Genomic DNA, 20,020 nt, shown 5'->3' with positions numbered 1-20,020 from the left:
TGGGGGGTGGGGGATATGTGTTTGTGTGAGTACACACATGTAGCCGTCAGAGGACAACCTTTGTGCCGTTCCTTAGGCGTAGTCTATGGTTATTTATATTTGATTATTATTTTTGACGATTTCTTGTACACATATGCTACATCATGACTGTGTTCCTGTTCTTCCCTTTTATCCTTTCCTATTCTCTTCCAGTCTTTTGACCCTACTTCCCACCCCTCCACACACACACACACACACACACACACTAGTGTCTTCTTTTTCTTTTGGTGCAGGTTGCCATAGTTGCTTCATGGCAGCTAGAACAGTTCTCTACTTATTGTTTTTATTTTAATTAGGTTGTGCTATATTGTGTCCCCCCTTTTTCTTTCTTCAACATTTGGAGTTTAAAGGACATTTATTTTTAGGGAATCACTTAACTACCATTAGTACCTGGCATGTGGAAGTAGGGTGGCGTGGGGTGGTGTTGTTTGTTCAGCACAAAGAAGAGGGATTCAGAGAATCAAGAAAAGGCAATGGGTTTGTGTTTCATAAGCAATTGTGGCAAATGAAATGACATATGCAGTCATACTTGTTACACAATTCTTCACATGATCAAAATGGAAATTACATAAATGTATGTCAAAAACTTAAGTTAAATATATTGTAAAAGATGTACATTCCTAGTGAATGTACATTCATAGAAATGTACATTCCTATGAAGTTGTATACTTTTTATATTTCTTGATTTGGGGGGGTCTGGATGTGTGGACTCAGTCCTAAACACGATGCACTCTGCGTGTGCGTGCACTGTTTTGAGTGCCATTTGAAGATATTGTTATATTTCTGCAAGAAGAGGAGTGTGGGATAATCTACTAATAGAAACAATGGGGGAAGCATTGTGCCTCATACTTCTGCCTTTCCCTTAATATACAGTTAGGTAATTGACATTTATGATCAGTGATCAGCATTAACCATATTGATGAACAAGAGCCACTTCCATTTTCAGGTGTTTCTGCTAATGTCTAACTTTATGCTTTGGGTATTTGCATTGCTGACATTGATAATAATTCATAAAATGGAGAAGAGATAAATATTATCGTTCCCTGAAGATGTGATTATCATAGGCAGAGGTTTCAATCCAACAGGGATTTGAAATCTGATACTGAAAGGACAGATGCACTTGAACTTCCCTTTAAGGGTTAAATGGAAAAGAAATTTAGACAGGAGATGGTGGGGCTGGGCCTGGGTTAGGGTTACTTAAGTTTCCTTTGGATTCTCTTCTGCCTGTCCTGATAAAATTGTTACTTTGTAGTTAAACTTTTCTGAAACATCTTATTTCAATTTGTTACTAGAGCATAAACCATTTGAGAGACTAGAGAGGTCATGGGATAACAAAATACTTATTCTTATTATCACACCACACTGTTCAAATTCATGTCTGTGTTTACTGTGGGCTCACACTCACCTAGAATTAGTGGACAATGGCTAATAACGTTTCCTTTTTACCAAAGAAGAAAACACCCTTTATTCAGCAAAATATCTGCAAGCCCTTGTTCAGCCGGTGACACATTATTTTCTTCAGATGTTAGCAGGTCCCAATGTACCCTTTTGTTACAATTCTGCAGGAGCTGTGTGTCCCACAATTGTAGCTTTCAGACTTGATTGTTTAGCAGAACATAAAGCCAGGGCATTCAAATGCATGGGAATTTAATCGAATGTTGAGAAAATACTTTTCTCAGTAATTTCTTTTTTTGTCATGGTGACTGTATCTTCTCAGGTTCAGAAACTAAGAAACAATCTTGATAGCATGACTCATATAAATGTCATTTCAGAGAGGAGATAATATTTGGTGTGATTGGACTAAAAATGTTCTGTTGTCAGCCCCCTCCCCCGCCCCGGGAAGTTGCTCTATGTGTATACTCTTCCCTTCATGTTTTTGCTATCATGTTTTCAGTTAGAAGCCTTCATATTTCAGCTTGATCGCTGTGCCATGAGCTCTCTAGATTTTGATCATTGAACGGGAGGACTCACAGGACTGAGAATAGAGTTGGATCCAATTGTCAAGGTATATTATACCAAAAGTCAACTGAGAAAAATTTACAAGAGTAAGGAAACACATGTGCAAAGCCAAGAGAAGCCGAGCCTTGCCAGGAGTCCAGTCCCACAGATTCACGTGGAAGCTTGATGGCAGAGGAGGTGAAGCGTTGCCAACTGAAGAAGCTTGGCAGAGATTCGGAGCCCAGAGATCTAATTGGGGCTGTTCCCAAAATTCCGGAGCCCCATATAGAAAATCTCAGTTCAACTAAAACTATTCTGTCTATACGCACAGCTTAGCAATGGAGCTATTCTCAGTTCTGGCAATGGTGGGAGCCATCAAGAAATAGGAATTCAAGACACCAATCAAGGATAGACCCTGTAAAGAGACTTTTAAAAGGATAACAGCTGGCCTGTGTTATCCTTGATCTGTACAACCATGTGCAATTTACAACATTTCCATCTCGTTTCCCAGAGAAGGTGTAGTTATACGTACTGTCCTATTCAGGCACTTCTCCATGGCTGACATCGTGTTGACATGTACCAGGTGCTGAGCCTTTCATTCCTGCCACCACCTCCCATTTCAGCATCTTGCTTACCTATGTCTGGGCTGTGCCAGACCCTGTTCAGCTTCTCTCTTTCCTCTACAGCATCCTAACTCAAGGTCTGCTCTTCTCAGTTCTGCGATGTTCTTGTGGAATCTAAGCTTGTTTCCCTGACCCTCAGTATTTGCCTCTATGCTGAGGATCAAAGCAACATGGCTGCACTGCTGTCATGCTTCTGTCCTTTATTGCTCAAACAGTTTGTATATCGGTCCCCAAGCAAGGCATTTTCTCCTATCCTAAAGGCAGTTTCTGCATCTGTTCATGGCAGGTTTACCTGCAGGTGTATGCCAAAACTTAGTTTGCTATGTTTCTTTAGTGGAAAAGAAGCAAGAAATAGAATGGAGGCTGTTCTACAGAATAAAGGCTTCTTATTGATCTTAATTTAATAGGAGTTCAGTTTGGATTGTGGAGACTGGACATGGCCACAATTCATTGCCTTCTGCCTATACCTCCTGTAGGTCAGCAGAGCTACTCTGGACTATAGGGGTAAACTGCTACACTCAGGTTGTAAGACCCTGAAAGGCTGGAAATAGACCCAGACATGATGGGAAAGAGAAGGCTGACAGCAGAGTGTGGTGAGTTAGCTGGTAGACTTTTGGAGATCTTTCCTTTATGATAAAAACGGTTCTTGATGGTAAAATACCTTGCTTTTCTCTTGGAATTCAGTTAAAAAGGATGTGATGCCTAGAGCAATGGCAGCCTTGGGGGGCTATGAAAAGCTGTGCCTGATGACAGTTGATTGCAAACATGGTAAAATCTGGGTCTTTAGTAACATCACTAGAGAGTTACATTTGCCTCGGGAGTACCCAGAAGTTATCTGTGAAAAATAGTGTGTATTCTTGTAGTTACAGCTGTTTTCAGTTGAGCTTCTTCCTACAGAGAAAACGCAAACTCCAAAACCCAAAGGAAACAAAACATGCTGATAAATCAGGAAAAACTAATTTATAAAGCTAAATATATTTTACATACATTTACATTTAGTACAATTACTGGGAGTAGCTGCTTGTTGCATATACTGATAGCGCATTGTTGGATTATAATCCAAACTTTGAAGAGAGATGATTTACCGTTGTGCTTTTCTGTCAGCCCTTTTGTCGTGCTGGTTCACACTCAACAAAATTTTATGCAAAATTTGGTCAAGTAAATAGTTTCTGCTTCCCTGTCCTTTATTCTTCTTTTCTTAAAGGCGTTAACATGGGTGTCAATTTCATTCGGGGTTAATCAAATCAAGCCCAGCTCTCTTTACCAACTATGTGTTCCTGCAGGCATTGGGGTCCTTTTTATAAGACTGACTGAAAGATATCATTTGAGTAGTTAATAGCATCACCTCCATCCATGTCCATGACATTCCACGTCTAACACAGTGTCCTCACACTCAGAGTCTAACGAAGTCTTTTGGATTCTGCTCCCATTCTTCCTTTTGGGCGGGGGTTGGATCTACCAACAGAGCTGAGGAGTTCTTCACTGTCACTGTTCCTTGCTTTGGATGTGTTTGCATTTTCGTGTTACTGAGTTGTGTTTCCTACACGGTGGCTGGGCATATCACAGCTGATACACATGGTTACTCACCAGAGGCCTCAGAACATCCTCCAGTGGGCATCGAATTTCAATAATGTCTGAGCACCCGTCATACCACCTATTTTCATAATATCCTCTGAAATTTAAAGAAATAAACATTTTAGCAATACCAGCCCAGACCAATGGTACCCTTCTTACAATAGAAGGTAAAATATTCATTATTTAAAAGAGAAACAGTCTGTGTAACCAAGAGAAAGAGAGTGATGAGAAAAGTGAGAAAAGCTGGAAGAGATTTACCGGCCACATGAGGGTGGAGAGTCTCAGAATGGTTGGACACTCCATTTCTGCCTTCATACCTATTGGAGCCCTCCTAATATCAACAGTTATCTATTTAAATTGCATAAGAATATGGTAACGTGTATGTTCTATTCTCATCCCTGGCTTTGTCTGAGGTGAAAAGGGTTCGGCAGGCCCAGGGTTAGAGAAAAGCACAGCCTTACTAGATCCTCTTCAGGTCTACACTGTCAGAATTTAAATTCAAAAACAACTCCTGGATGGTACTTTTGTTTGTTTCATTCTTTAAAAAAACATTTTACTCATTGACTTCGTGTGCTCACACGTGCACATACTGTGAGTGGACACGTGGAAGGCAGAGAGCAACTTGTAGGAAATTGTGACAGCCTTCCACCATATAGGTTTTGGGGTCTTTAGGCTTGGCAGCAAATGCTTTTACCTGCTGACCCATCTTGCTGCCCCTGAGCTTTCTCATCGGAATGCAAGGAGCATTAATTTTAGCTTTGGCTCGTAAATAATACATTCAACTTGGAAAGCCTTATTCACTGTGCATGCTCTGGTAAGATGTTGCATGCTTGCTTTTCTGCTTTTTTTTTTTTTTCTTGTTCTTTATCTAGCTGGGTCATGTTGCCATATTTTTGAATGTTGAAACCTGACTTGGAAGCAGTCTGTTGGGTAGCATAGAGCAAACAACATTTTTATCTGATTTGACCAGGCAGTACTAACTTCTATCTGCTAGAATGTGAAAGTCATGCAAGATTTATGCTTTCAAAATGCACTAGGAGATTTGTCTCCTCCCTCTACTGTCCATCTTGATGACAGACTAGTTTATGTGCTTGACAATAGTCTCTCACTTCAACCATCAAACACCAGAGGCATTAGAATTCTGCCTTAGAATATGGTTGCTTTTTCTCCTATTTAGTCTTCTCACCATTGTTAGTATTATCTTGTGCTCTCTTCTTATTTGCCTCCGAAGTACAGTGTGAGCTTGATTACTCTGAGTGTGTGGGACTGGGGACAGTGTGATGTACCAAACATCTTGTGCTTACATTACTCAGTTTCTGTGTGACTGTACTCACCTCAGAGTCTGATGGTCCAATGTCCACTCCTAGCACTGTTTCAGGCTTGGAAAGGCCCAGTGAGGCTACATAGACCTGTCTTTCTTCCTTTTTAGTGTTGCTGTCAGATGTTGCACACACTGTTGGGTCCTTGAAGGTGTAGAAGGTCTATACTGACTTATGCTAGTTGTTATACTGCTTAGCGAGCTCCGCGTTTATTAGGTTGGACTATATCGTTGTGCTGTTTGTCACTGGTCACACAAGCGAATTAGCCAGGAGTCCCGCACCAATGCTGCACTTGCCGTATTTGCAGAGTTGCATGCACAGTGTCTCCACTGCAAAGAACTGTGTGCTCAGACCTTGACTCAGTTGCCTACTATGTGTAGGCAGGAAGCTTGAGAGGGGTTAGCTTTGTATCCAGCTAAAACCCTGCCTAGCCCTCTGCCTTCCATGAGCCATCATATCACATCTTCTGGTATGACGCTGCCTCAGACACTGAACACATGAAGGAAGGGCCAAGTGTTCTCCTACATATTCACCTACAGCAGGAAAATATGGAGTATTATTAAATGGAAAGGAGCACCCTCACCATCTTCTCCCCTGAGCTCTGACTGGTTAGACATGAATCCAGTCAGTTTTCCTTCTGTCCTTCCATGGGCATTGTCTCCTTCCTCCCAGGGATCCCTTGCCTGCCAGCACTTGCACTTCTGTCTAGCAATGACAATGTGACAGTGTAGGCGTTTACATGTTCCGCCTGTACTTGTTCTGCCAGCCCGAGGTCTTGCAGATGGTGTTCCTGTCTCTAACCATGACTCCTGGTGGCCAGAGACAGCCTGTAACAGGACATGAAGTGTCTGTACCCTCTCGGACTGAAAATAACAATTCCCGTAGATGGTGACTTCTTGGAGATCTTTAAGAAAAGAGGAAAATATATAGGGGTGACTGAAAAGAGCATTGTTTTTCACCGTCAGACTGGACAAATAGACTTCTTTGTTTGGGAAGGGGATGAAGACCTTTATTCCCACTGAACAGCATATCTCAGGAGAAAGTGTAAGAGCAGGTGCCAGCTTTAAAGATCCTGGACATAGAAAAAGACTTGAGTTTACATTCAGTTTACTTTTGCTACTCATTCTGAACTGAGATCAGCAGGGTTCATATTAGAAAGTTATCAGAAATACATGGTTTTAAGACTACACAGGAAGCATGCTAAATTAGAATCTGGGTGTTAACAGGATTTTTTTAAACACACATTCAAGTTCAGTGAGTATGGGTTTACTAATTGTGGCCAAGGTGACTCCATGTAGTAGAGTCTTAATGTCAGTGTCCATGTCTACAAATATAGATAGTAGCAGCAGCCTCAGGACAGCTGTATTTTATAATTATAAAAAGCGCATTTAAAATCAGTTAGGGAAACATGAAGCATTTTAAAGCAATGCAAAAGCTGTTCAGACTAAAACTAAAGAGGTTTTCTTTGTGTAAGCACGAACAGATATCTTAGCCCAGGTCATATTGGCTGTGCTAATAGGGAGATGAAGAGCAACGAGAACACCCCTGTTGAGAGTTGGAGGATGCAGCTGGCAGTGTGAATTCCAGATACCAGATGGTTTAGAAGAAAAAGAGGAGTATGTTGGGTTGCAATGGAAATGAGCCTTATATAACAATTTATATATTTCTTCTACAATTCCACAGGTGGTTCAAATATGAAAGGTACAGATCCCAGTTGGAAACTGTAGTTTAAAGTTCACCTCGTGTGTAAGTGAACAATGTGCCTTTCAACCACATAGAAAGCTAACCTGGTGACGGAAGCATGGATTTGTTAACTGGGAAATTTCAACCAATGCTAAGTGGGAAGGAAGTGTTAAAAAAATCCTCAATATTCTCTGTTTCCATCAAGATGTGTGTTCATTTAGTAACGAGAGTTCTCTAATGCTCAACTGTTTTTAGGAGTTGATATTTTATATTCACAGCTATTCTTAACAAGCTTTGAAATTACATTATCACAGTTGATTGATTTTTATCATGTTCATCTTCATATCCAGTTCCAACTCTGACAGGCTTTTAGGACTTCTCTCTCACAGAAAAATATTATGACTATCCTTCATTTCTAAAATGTTTTGTGTGTGTGTGTGTGTGTGTGTGTGTGTGTGTGTGCATGCTTGTCTGTATGTTTTTTTTTTTCCATATGCATAGGGATGCCCAACAACAAGAGGGCATTGGATTGTCTGATTTGGAGTTACATATGCTTGCACACCACCTGATGCCCCACCTGGTGACTGGAACCAGGTCATTGGCCAGAGCATCAAGTGCTTGAAACCACTCAGTCATCTTTCTAGTACCCTGTGTGCTTCCTTTTGGTGCTGTGAGATAGAGTATAAAAAAGCAGATCTATGTGAGTTTAGTTAACCGACTTTAGAACCCTGTCACATGTAGTCCAAAGATTAATTTCTATTCTAAGCTTTAACTGGGCTTACGAGGAAGGACAATGTGAAATTAATTGAGTCTGAGAATTTCCAAAATAAACATGGAATTATTTGATACTATGGAGTTAAAATGATTTGATATATTTAAAATGTTTTGTACTTTCATTTCTTTCACTTACATCACATTTCAGGCTGTGATGGAAAGGTATATTCTATTTAATCCGTTGGAATAGAAATGTCTACAATGTGTCACTGTATTTTGGAAGGTTTTTTTTTTTTTTTTTTTAATTAACAGATTGCCTTGAATCTTAGAAGAAACTTTGAACTTTAGACAGTTGAAGGTCAAGGGGACTTTTAGAGATGGAATGAATGTGTTTTTCATTCTGAGAAGAAAATGAGACTTTGGAGTTTAGAATAGAATGCTGTGGTTTAAACTGATGGATTTGAATGTCACATTGACAAGGAGTGAAATAGTAATGGTTAGAGTGGCCCTGAATATACACGCATTTAAATGTTTTTATGAGGGTGTTTCCATAAAGAAGGGAGCAGGGGATACAACCATGAAGTTTGGATAACACTGTGCCAAAGACTGTGGTTCTACACTGAATAAAACATAAAACCTGAGATGTCAACTTTTCACAGACCAGTCCAGATCTTTTCTGCTCGACCTGAGATCTGAGGACTTGAAATAATGGGGCTGACTACAGTATAATACTGTAGACAGTCTTACTTCATTGCCAGTGTACTTTTACACACGAATGTTGCAAAGATAGTAATAATCCAAGGAAAGTTCAAGTTCAGAAAAACATGGTTAGAAAAATATGTGACTAAATATTAGTAAGCACAGACTAAATGTTAACTGAGCAGCCCTTTCCCAGAACTTTCTCAGGACAAACAAATTCAAACATAGTTGTCTGACAGGTACTGTAGATTTTATCTGGGAAAGCATGAAAGCAAGGCAGAAGACCATATCCAGATTTAGGGCACACTGACCAGACTGGGTTCCATAGCTATGTTCTGATATCCAACAAGAATGAACATGTCCTATAAATTGAATAAAAATATTTGATGTAGAAGGCAGAAAATCACTTTTAGGGACAATCCAGGAGACAAAATGTACCTGAGGTAAAAAGACCTTCTGCATTTTGTCCTGGAGCCTGTCTCACAGTTTTCCAAAGCACTGGCCAGCATGAATCATTCTTTTCATGATTGTAAGATGAACTTCTGCATTCACCTCTCCACTTCCTGATAGTAGGTGGAATGTGACCAGCTGTTCAGGGTCTTACCACAATAATTTCCCCCCATGAAGACTTATGGTATAAGCCTAAATAAGCCACTTCTTCCTTAATTTGCTCAGGTATTTTCATGGGTGTTTCATCATAGCACTGGGAATAATTAATATTTTTTAAGAAAACAAATAACTAAGAATTATTCAATGATCTATGTTGCATGCTGAACCCATAAATGACTGTTACTGTTGCTGAGTTTTATTTTTATTATTTATATAGTGAGACATTGATAAATTGTGCATATTTTTATAAAATGTAAATAATACATTTGTAGGGAATCATGTTTTTTCTGCAAATTATTTTTTAACAAAATAGCAAAATGTATATTTCTATGATTTATTATATTAGTGTTAAAAAATTCTGCCCCATTCTTAGGTCGTCATCAAACTTAGTTATTTAATTTTCTTGGATTGTTCTTTATTCCAGCTATCGCCTCTTCAAATTGGCATTAATCAAATTGGTATTAAAAAAAAAACTTTTAAGAATGAAAGATAGTACCAGCTATGCTTTCAGAAAATATTATGTATTTTTCAGGTAAAATTTTGTACAGAGGGAGAGGTATAGGAGCCAAGAAAGGGAAAATAAACAAGGAGACTTCATGCCCTTTCTTTTTGGGACAGGGTCTTGCTACACAGCATAAACTAGATTTGAACTCAGACTTTGTTCCCCTCTGATTTCTGGAGTGAGGGCTTAGAATGTAGGTATGCATCACTGTGCCACAAGGCTTACTGGAATACTTCCTCTAGATGTTGATAAAATGACTGGGACTTGAGAATTGAAGTAAAAAATGCAAATGGTATACCTAACATCTCATTGCTAGGTAGTAGCACAGTTAGGATAGACTCTCAATTTATATTCCAGTCATTTCATTCTAAACTTCCATAGTTACATAGGATTAAATATGTCACATGAAGTGTATATGTCATATATATGTATGCCCATACTTTTATATAAATGTGTGTGTGTATATATATATATATATATATGTTTCAGTTATACATTAAGATTAGTAGTAACCCACCCTACCCCCTAATCTGGAATGGATGCATCCCTAGGTTACCAGTGAGTTCTTTTTTTTTTTTATGTCATCACTTTATCTTTACTATTAATTACACTTTATTCATTTTGTATCTCCCTCCCTTCTCCCCTCCCGATCCTCCCCTCCCTCTCCCACCCTCCCTCTCCCTTCCTCCTTCATGCCCCTCTCCACTCATAAGGGAAGTCCTCTTCTCCTTCCTTCTGATCTTAGTCTATCAGATCACATCAGGAGTGGCTGCATTGTCATCTTCTGTGGCCTGGTAAGTCTGCTCCCCCCTCTTTTTTTTAACCATCTCATCATATCTCTTTGGCTGTCCATGTCAATCTGCTATGTAAATCAGTCTGACCTCAAACTCAGAGATCCTCCCAGTATTGCTTGCTGATTTGCTGATTCCTGGGGTTAAGGTCATGCACAGCTATGCCGGCTTAGCTCTTAAACCTTACACAGCACAAATCCTACATATACTTTGCTTTTACCTGTCCCAACATACACACAGTTAATTATTTTTCTATTGTAAGTAAGCTCTTATTATGCACTCTGGCTGTGCCTTGCGATTTGAAGTGTCATAGCAAAATTAGCATGGATTTATTTTCCTTCACACTCTTAAAAGAGTCTTACTGGAGATATTAGCAATCTCGGCATCTGAGCTTTGTGGCTTATTAGGTAGAAATACTTTTAGCATTTTTACATAGGAAACATGTTATGGCTTCTCTTTGATGTATCTGATTCACTGGCATCAATGCTTTCCTGCTTGGGGCCTCTCCTAAGTAACATAAGGGTTCCCTGATGCCAGATAAGCACTGTGATACTAGGCCAGTCAGGCTTGTACCCGTGGCTACTAAGTGACTAGCAGGCAGTTTGCTTACACCATGTGATGCACTCCAGAACCGGATTGTGTAAAATGACATCACACTACTCAGAAAGGCACACAGTTTATAACAGCTGCAGTTTATTCTATGATTTTCTACTTCATATTGTCAGACTACAGCTGACCACATCCAGTGAACCATGGCTATCTGATGCTTTGAGCGAGAAAGAAAGAGAGATTCTCAAGTCGATACCTCTCGTTGGAATGTTTGCTTAGCATGAGTTGTTTTAATTGTCTAGGAACGTCCTTTGACACACACACACTTGGCACCACCACTGTATTTGATTTCTTTTCTTGAGTACAAAACGGTTACATTGTAAAATGACAGGGTTTTTTTTTTTTTTAAATGAAAGCCCACTTTATGGTTTTTCCCTCAGTTTCCAATATATTTAGAAATCAACTCTTGGGCCAGTGAGGTAGCTCAGCCTATTCTCAGGCCCAGTTCAAGCCCTGGAACCCTCATTCACTCACACCACAGTGTGTACCCTGCCCATACCATACATATGCACACAGTAATGGTAAATACATATATATATATATTAAAAAGTACGCTCTATATTATGGAAAGTTTATGATCACTCATGTCATTTTCAGACAAATATTTTTATGAAAAAATACTGATGTTTGAAATAAGTCCAACTTATCAGTTTGAAAATGTTGGCCTGCAGAGGTTTCTGCTTGAGGCTTTTGCTCAGTTCCCTCAGCAGTCAAGCATGGAGCAGCAATTTTCATTCTTCATCCTTTGCTGTAATCGCCTGTGCTGAAAATTCTTCCCCTTTATTTATGCTTTTGCTTAAAATTATGATCTAGGAATAACAAAACAGGAATACTAAAACTTGGGTTGGAAGTGACAGTCTTCTCTGTCATCAGACAAAACGGAAATGTCAGGTGGAGCGCTGAGATAACCTCCCTCTGTGGGGGCCATTGTTTCCTGTGTTAAGTATCTGGACAGTGAGGCTGCAAGCTGCTGCTTCCTACTGTCAGGGTGCAAGAGACTGTGTTGCTTAGTGTATGGGGAAGGCAAGGATATCAAAGCCAGAAGGAACAATGCCTATATTAAATTGGAGGTTTGTTACTGTTGACTATTTTAATATCACCACAATGTACAGCTCATGTTCTCCTCTGAAACTTTAGAGAAATATCACATAATCACCATAGATAGGAACCAAACAAAAACCGACAAATATGTGCACATATGAGTGTATGCATATGAAAACACACAAGCACACTACACACACATACCACATACACACACACATACCACACACACACACACATACCACACACATGCAAACACACACTCATGCACACACTAAAGCTATCTACCACATACCCATGGATTTAATTTTCTTAACGGACAAGACAACATTTTCCCCTCTTTACAGTTGCCTCACTACTTAATAATCCATGTTGGCCTGTGCAGCCTAGGCTGTTCATGAACTCATCATCCTTTTGCTTCATCTCCTAAGTGTTGGGATTTGCAGTATGCGCCGCCATGAACAATGATCTATAGATGGACTCTATACAAATGCACAACATTCAAAATGAATGGCAGCTCTTCCCTCCCTATCCCTGTCCCTGTAATGACCAAGTTTCACCATTCTTAGCCACCGACAACCGCTAAGCCTGTAATTTTCTGTTCCTGGAAATATTTTCTCTGTAGAATCATAAAACCAATATGCAGCCCTTCCAGTCTGACTCCTTTTCATATATACTGCCTTTGTGCTTTGTTGTTATTATTCAATGTGTCAACAATTTGTCCATATTTGATTCTGAATAGTATTTTATTTTGTGGTTCCTCTTTCTTATTTAATAAACATTGAAAGATACATTTGTTTTCTAGCTTTGGGGAGTTGTGGGAAAAGCTGCCTTAAAAACTCTGACACTGTCACAATATAGACATAAGCTTTCAGTTTTTTAGTTAACTATATCAAAAAGTGGGAATTCCAGGCCATGTAGTTAATATATACTAATGTTAAATAACAGTAAGCATGAAAAAAAATCAAAAACAAAAACGCCTCCAAAAAACGAAAGCTGCTTGTAACCTGTTTTGCAAAGAGGCAAAATTATACTTCATATTTCAGTCCCTCGAAAGGATCTGAGGATTGTGCTTCTCCAACCTTTTTCTTTTGCTGTGGTTGTTTTCAAGTGAGTCTTTTCGTGTAGGGACTCTGTCATCTCACTTGGTCAACTAATGTTGACAGTGAGACTATTTGTGTACTTGTCCAGCATCTCCACACTTTCTGCCCTGTTGAGTGTGTTCCAGTCCACTACCCTTTCAGAGTGGGAGGTTTTGTGGGGTTTGTTGGCCACTTACTGTAGAGTTTCACAAAGTCTTTGTATGTCCTGTACACAGGAGTTTATTGGACATGTGATTTAAAAGCATTTCCTAATTTGTGGCTCATCTTTTCTTTTTCATAACATTATTTTTTTTTTCTAGACCCAAAGTTCTTAATTTTGAAAGAGTCTAAACTGTTTGGTTTTTCTTGGTTTTGGTTGGTGATGACAACACTGATCTTGGTTTTCTTCTTTTCAGCTAGGGAAACTTCAGAGGGTAAAGGAAATACATACATTTCCTTTGGAGAAAAAGGACAAAGGAATCCATTTGAGAATTTATTGGTCCACTAATTATTGAGCCCAGTTGCCCAAAGGGTGTTGTCTTCTACAGTGCACCAGTTCTTTATTCTTGGAATAGTGGAAAGAGCAAGTGTTTCTGTAAAGCAGAGCATGGCACAGTTGGTTTGTATCAAAGCCCTGCCCTTCCTCCAGCTCCCACCCCAGCAATAAAGTCTGGGAGAGACAGTTTGCTTCTTATGCAATCTGCGTACTGTAAGCATAGAAAGACTCCCAGACTATCTCTTCCCAAGCTTATCAAAAGCATTTATTTTTTTTGAAGTCAGGGTACCTGTTTTTCAAATGAAATCTCACCCAGAAACACAGTCAAAACAGATAAAATATAGAGCCGCCCAGGTTGAACTGAACTCTGCAGAGATATTTGAAAACCTCGCATCATGACCACAATGATGAGAAAACGGCCTCAAAGAGATTATGTAACTTGCCTGAGGTTGCACAACAAATTGGTGCTGAAGCAAAAATAGAGTCCCCATCTTCTGATTCGTAGGACAGTGCTCCCAGTGACCGTCTCTTCAGATCCCTTTCAAGCTGGATTACATGTTTCTATGGGAACTGTGTTTTCATTTCTCCTGTATGCTACAGTGAGAAATGTGCCTGGACTTTATCTGAGCTTCAATATTTGATTTGAGGGGAGGATAGCTCAAAGCCCTTTCCCCAAATGAGAAGCGCTCAACGATTCTCCTTCTACTGCCAGCATTTTATTTTATGTTATTCTTGGAGTCCAGGCAGAAAACATTGGCAGGCAGGCAGGCAGGCAGGCAGGAGAAAGAAAAAAAAAAAAGCCCTGGAAACGCTGTGTGGTGTAGGATGACATTCTTCCAGCTGTTTCCCCATAGTACTATGGGCATCTGTTGAGGTCCTCTGGGGCTTCATACGTTTGCTTTCTTCCTGGACTAAGATGTCTGTTGCATCTCTGGGTGGATGGAAGGCCATTCTGAGAGTAGGTTATGTTATTTAAGCTTGTGGTTTCCTAATCCTGTCAATGTATGAATCAAACACAAGGCTACAAACATACTTGAGTTGAGTATCACAGTGTTATTTCTTTCCCACCATGGATGATCATAGAGCAGGGGCTTTGTTTGAGGGCATTCATCATGCATTCTGAGGACCCAAACCAAGACAAGTCACAAGGTGGTATCTGACCCTGGCAAGAGTTTGCAATGTGTGTCCCATCAGTTTTCTCTTGGCACTGACACATTATTAAGGGATCGGAGGAGATAGTCTTTCACAATGAATAGAATGAATATCTTTCCTTGAGAAAACATTTATTAGCTGGGCAGTGGTGGCATACACTTTTAATCATAGCTCTTGGGCAGCAGGCGAATCTCTGATTTCAAGGCTAGCTTGGTTTACAGAGTATATTACAGGATGAACAGGGCTACACAGAGAAACCCTGTCTCAAAGAGCCAGAAAAAAAAGAAAAACAATTTATTAATTTGTTATGTGTTGCTGCTTTATACCTGTTTTTCCTAGTTCTTTGACAATTTTATAAGTGTACATAATTTCTTCTACCTTCTCCCCAAACCCTTGTCTCCCTTCCATTCCTATCAACCTCCTTCCTCCTTTCTCATGTCTCCCCATCACACATTCCTAACTTTCCTTTTGTTGTATGATCCATTTAACCTAAAATGGTCCACCTGTGTGAACTATGGATCAGGACTGTCTACTGGAGCCTGGCAGGGTCACCATCGGGTTTCCAAATGAAGAAAGACAGGATTCTCCTTTATCCTAAGTCTTGCCATGGGAATAGTATAGCAGTAAGTTGTAGGACTTCCAAGTTCCTTCTCTATCCTTGCCTAGCTGTATGTGGATGATTCCAGTCTTGAGCAGACCCACTGATTTTATTGTTAATCACTCTAACTACACTTGTGTCTTGGCTGCCTCTGGTAAGTTCACAGGCTCTGCTTCATTTCTACTTCACTAGAAATGCTGCAGGTACTCACTTATTTTTCCCCGCCTTTGGTATGGAGTTGGCACTTAGTCTCCTTGAACCCCTAACATTTTTCTTATTTTTAGTATCCTCAGTTGGGCACCATTTAAGAACACATTTAAGTCACCCGCTCTGACAGTAATGGGGATAAAATTCTCCGTGCAGATGGGCAGTATTAGCTCTTCTGATCGGATCTTATGCTAAAAATATAAGCACTGTTGCACTGAGTAAAAACAAATGGTTTGACAGCAACCTGAAAGCTGTCCCAGTGGGCTGTGGGATGCTCGCTGCTCACAGTGCTTGGCTGCCTTGCTTCTCACACAGAATCGCAGAAAAAGTCATTGCACGATGAAACCCAGTGGTCACTCTTTATAGCCAAAGTCGTTGCTCAAGGCTTTGGGTCAAATAATCTCTCCCGCTCTCTCTGCTCACCCTGCCAGTCATTATTATTTTTTTACTTAAAAGTTATTTTTATTTTAGTATGCTTGCATGTGTAAGAGTACATGATATATGTGTGTGTGAGAGAGAGAGAATGAGAGGGAGAGGAAAAGGGAGAGGGAGAGAGTGAGCATGTGTGAGAGCAAGAGATTGCCAGGCATTGTTATTCTTTTTTATTTTTATTTTTTATCATGTATTACAACTTCCTCAATTTGTATCCAGGCTGTGGCACCCTCCCTCATCTCCTCCCAATCCCACCTTCCCTCCCTTTTCTCCCCCTTCCATCTGACCCTAGCCTATTAGGTCTCATCAGGACTGGCTGCATTGTCTTCCTCTGTGACCTGGTATTCTTAATGACAGATGAGGTATTTGGGGGATGGGAGATGGAAGTCTTGACAAAGGTGAGTCAGCACATGTGAACAGCTTCCTTGATCTTATAGTAAGAAGTTTTTCTTGTGAGATGAAGCACAGAGGGACATCTCATTGATCTCACCAGGCTTCTGAGTTCCTCTTGCTGGACACCACTTGTTTTATAGAGTGGGAACCATCTCAGCACTTTGCCATTGTTTACCAAGCACAGCTAGTCGGATAACTGCTACAGCTCCCAAGAAACTGAACTAAACTCTGATTCCATTGAGGCCTTGGGGTCGGGGTATTCTTTGGAAAGGAAGACAGATATGTCATCTACAGGGGTGGAGAGGGAGGGAGAGAGAGGGATAGGGGGAGGGAGAGGGGAAAAGGAAGGAGGAGGGGAGAGGGTGAGGCAGAGGGGGAAGAGAAGGAAGTAAGGAGGACATAGGAGGAAGGGAGGGAGAGAGAGAGGGAAAGAGAAGGAGGTAAAGACACACACACAAAGAGAGAGAGAAAGAAAAAGACAGAGAGAGAGAGAGAGAGAGAGAGAGAGAGAGAGAGAGAGAGAGAGAGAAGCACGCACACACTGTGTTGCACATGTCCTGGTCTGCTGCATTCTTTTTCCGCTTATAAAATGCCCCAGTTCTATTGAATGCTGCTGTCAAGGTAGTTTCTTGTTTACAGTGAGTGGTTGCAAATGCACTGTGTATTGGATTAGTGTCAGGAGCTGCACACAAAGATCACCAGTCCTGGTTTGCTTACCTCAAGGGGCAACCACAAATTTCACTGTGCAGTCAAGGCAACATGAATGTGTATGAGTTAGGTCCTATGCCCTGGCAGCTTCAGGCTCTGACAATACTCCTGTCGGGTTTCCTGATTAGGTGTTTTGTGTGTGTCTTTTTCTGTGTGTGTGTTCTTTCTTTGCAGTCTTGAGCAAATTGAAGATAGACATCTGGAGGACAAGGTTTGAATAGACTTTGGATAAAAAATGTAAAACACGCAGCTGTTTGTTCGCTGCCCTCCTAAACTCATTAAGAACATAGCCAGGGGCCGGATGCTACCAGTATCTTTTCATGGAACTATTCTGAAAGTAAAAATAGCAGCCATCACCATGCCTCTGACAGGCTTTTATTAAATGGGCCGGTGATGAGGACAACCATCAATGATGGTGATGATGATTGCCCTTTGACTTGCTGTCACCAAGTTCAATGACAAAATGTGCAAGTAGACAATTCCATCTTGATGAAGGGTATCTGTACCCAGGGAACTTGGAATACTGTACAAAGCCCCACATCCTTATTCTGAATTCTTCAAATCATGCATTCAGCTACATGAATGGCTGTGAACTCCATAAATGTCTCTGAGAGGATGAGGCTGGCCTAAGAAATCACTGAAAGAGTAGGAACAAGGGCCCACTTTAGACTCTTAAAATTGATAGCATATGAGTTTCTTTCCCTTTTAGGAAAATAGATCTAGAAATTTCTGTAGTACAGAATTGTGTAGATCATTGATGCTGCCTTAGTGGGTCTTGATGCTGGCTACACATTATAGGCATCTTAAGAGCTTTGGAAGAAAGTAAGAAATTAGGAAGAAAGAAAGGAGGAGGGAAGAATAATGGAAGGAGGATGAAGGACTGAAGGCAAGGAAGTATAGAAGGAAGGAAGGAAATGGGAGAAGTACAAAGGAAGGAAAGAGGAGGGAAGAAGGATAGAAAGATGAGGGAGGAAGGAAGACAAAAGGAAAGAAGAAATGAAGAAGGAAAGAAAGAAGAAAGGAGGGAAGGAAGGAAAGAGGGCGTGATGGAGTCAGAAGGAGGGAGGGCAGACCCTATGCTCTAGGCATTCTGTACTAAAATGGGACCTAATGGTCATGTGTGTTCTGTTGGTTCTCTTTCTCATGTTCTGATCATCAATTTGAAGGACTGTCAAGGTTGAGAACAACCTGTTAGAACAATTGATCCTACTAGACCCATTTCTACACAAGACCTACACTCAAAATTTGGGTACCCTTGGCCCCCAAGAAACCCAAATCCTTTGAAAAAAATTTATAATGATAAGTCATTCGAAAGCAGGATCACTGTGTGTGTGTGTGTTTATGTGTGTGTGTGTGTTGTGCATGCATGCACACACTTGAGAATTCTTCTGTTGTGCTTTGCACAAGTCTCTGTGGTAAGATTTTAAATTTATGGTGGTATTTGGTTGTTATATAGATATCTCACAGTCTATCCTTGGAGTATGGTTTTTCTCTATGTATTTAATATGTCCTTGTTAACCCTGTAATTTATCTATTAAGAAATTAGTCAATGGGGCTATAGAGACAGTTGAGCAGTTAAGTGCACTGGCTGATCTTCCAAAGGACCCAGGTTCAAATCCCAGCATCCACATGGCAGTTCACAACTGTCTGTAACTACAGCTCCAGGGGATCTGACATCCTCACACAGACATACACGGAGGCAGAACACAAATGTAAATAAAATAAAAACAAAATGAAAGAGAAATTAGTCAAATGTAAGTATTCAATTTCTTGCTTTTAAATCTAAAACTTGAAGAAAAACCTACAGTAACCCTAGCTTTATCACTAAGTTGATATACCTGAGTTTGATATTATGACACTATATTGTAAGGAGAGAATCAGATCCCAAAAGTTGACCTCTGATTTCCACATTTGCACTTTGGCAAGTATGCATCCTGCTCCACCCATAATAAATAAACAAATGAATGAATGAATAAATAATAAACAAACATTTAAAAGGAAACCCCAAATTTATGGTGCATGATACTCCTTTCCTCGGGTTTTTAAATAGAAGTTTGCTGATCCCCTGCCTCTGTCTCCTTGTCCTAGGACTGCACATGTGCACATTGTGCTTGGTCTGTACAGTGCTGGGATTTAAGCCAGGGCTTTGCACACACTCAGCAAGAACACTACCAACTGTGCTATGTCTGTAGCATCCAAAACCTGGGCTTTTTAGAAAGGTCATTGAAGTACCAAACAGGAGAAGACCAGAATTGCAATGAAAACTGAGCTTTTTGAAAACGATTGTATTCTTGCTCTTCTGTTATATTTTCCGAGAGACTAAAGTCTCTTTCACCTGCACTGAGGTTTCAAAACTTGGAAGACATTATTTGGCCCTGGCAGAGCAACTCTTTTCTTTTTAGTTAGATTACCTTCAGCTCTTTGAGTTTTCTTAATTACAATAAACTGAGAGTGGAAACATCTGTACAGTCCTGAATGTAAAGACAATTGCAAGATAGGCCCCCCTCTCTCTGTAAATGTGTTTGTGTGTGGGTGTCTGTCTGTCTGTGTATAAGGTTGCCTAGGGAATTCCTTGCTTTATGTGTAAATGACTTCATTGAAAACCAAGTCAAAATTATTTTGCAGAGGAACTCTAGCACCTAACTGAATATATTATGAAAAAAAAATAGAGGCATTGCACTTAGATTTTGCTTCTTTCTTGGGTTATTACAAGAATACATACAGATTCCTTTCTAACATTTCCTATCTTGTTTCTGTATCTGCAGTTAATAGAAACACGGTTGTAAGTTTAGGGTGTGACGAAGCTCAAG

At 40.2% G+C, this 20,020-nt stretch overlaps 1 protein-coding gene across 7 annotated transcripts in view; it reads left to right on the top strand.

Annotated features, from left to right (window-relative positions):
- Unc5d (unc-5 netrin receptor D) overlaps window positions 1–20,020 on the top strand; it is a 547,003-nt gene that overhangs the window by 159,373 nt on the left and 367,610 nt on the right. The window contains exon 2 of one of the 7 annotated variants that reach the window (XM_060381574.1): window positions 10,415–10,495. The exons of the other annotated variants lie outside the window; for them this stretch is intronic. The gene's annotated coding sequence lies outside the window, so the exon portion shown is untranslated. The remainder of the gene's footprint in view (window positions 1–10,414; window positions 10,496–20,020) is intronic. 7 annotated transcript variants of the gene reach the window in all.

Source organism: Meriones unguiculatus, chromosome 4 (assembly GCF_030254825.1).
Source record: "Meriones unguiculatus strain TT.TT164.6M chromosome 4, Bangor_MerUng_6.1, whole genome shotgun sequence".
Taxonomy (NCBI): domain Eukaryota; kingdom Metazoa; phylum Chordata; class Mammalia; order Rodentia; family Muridae; genus Meriones; species Meriones unguiculatus.
Note: the sequence above shows the minus strand (reverse complement) of the source record. Positions and strands in the feature narration are given on the sequence as shown.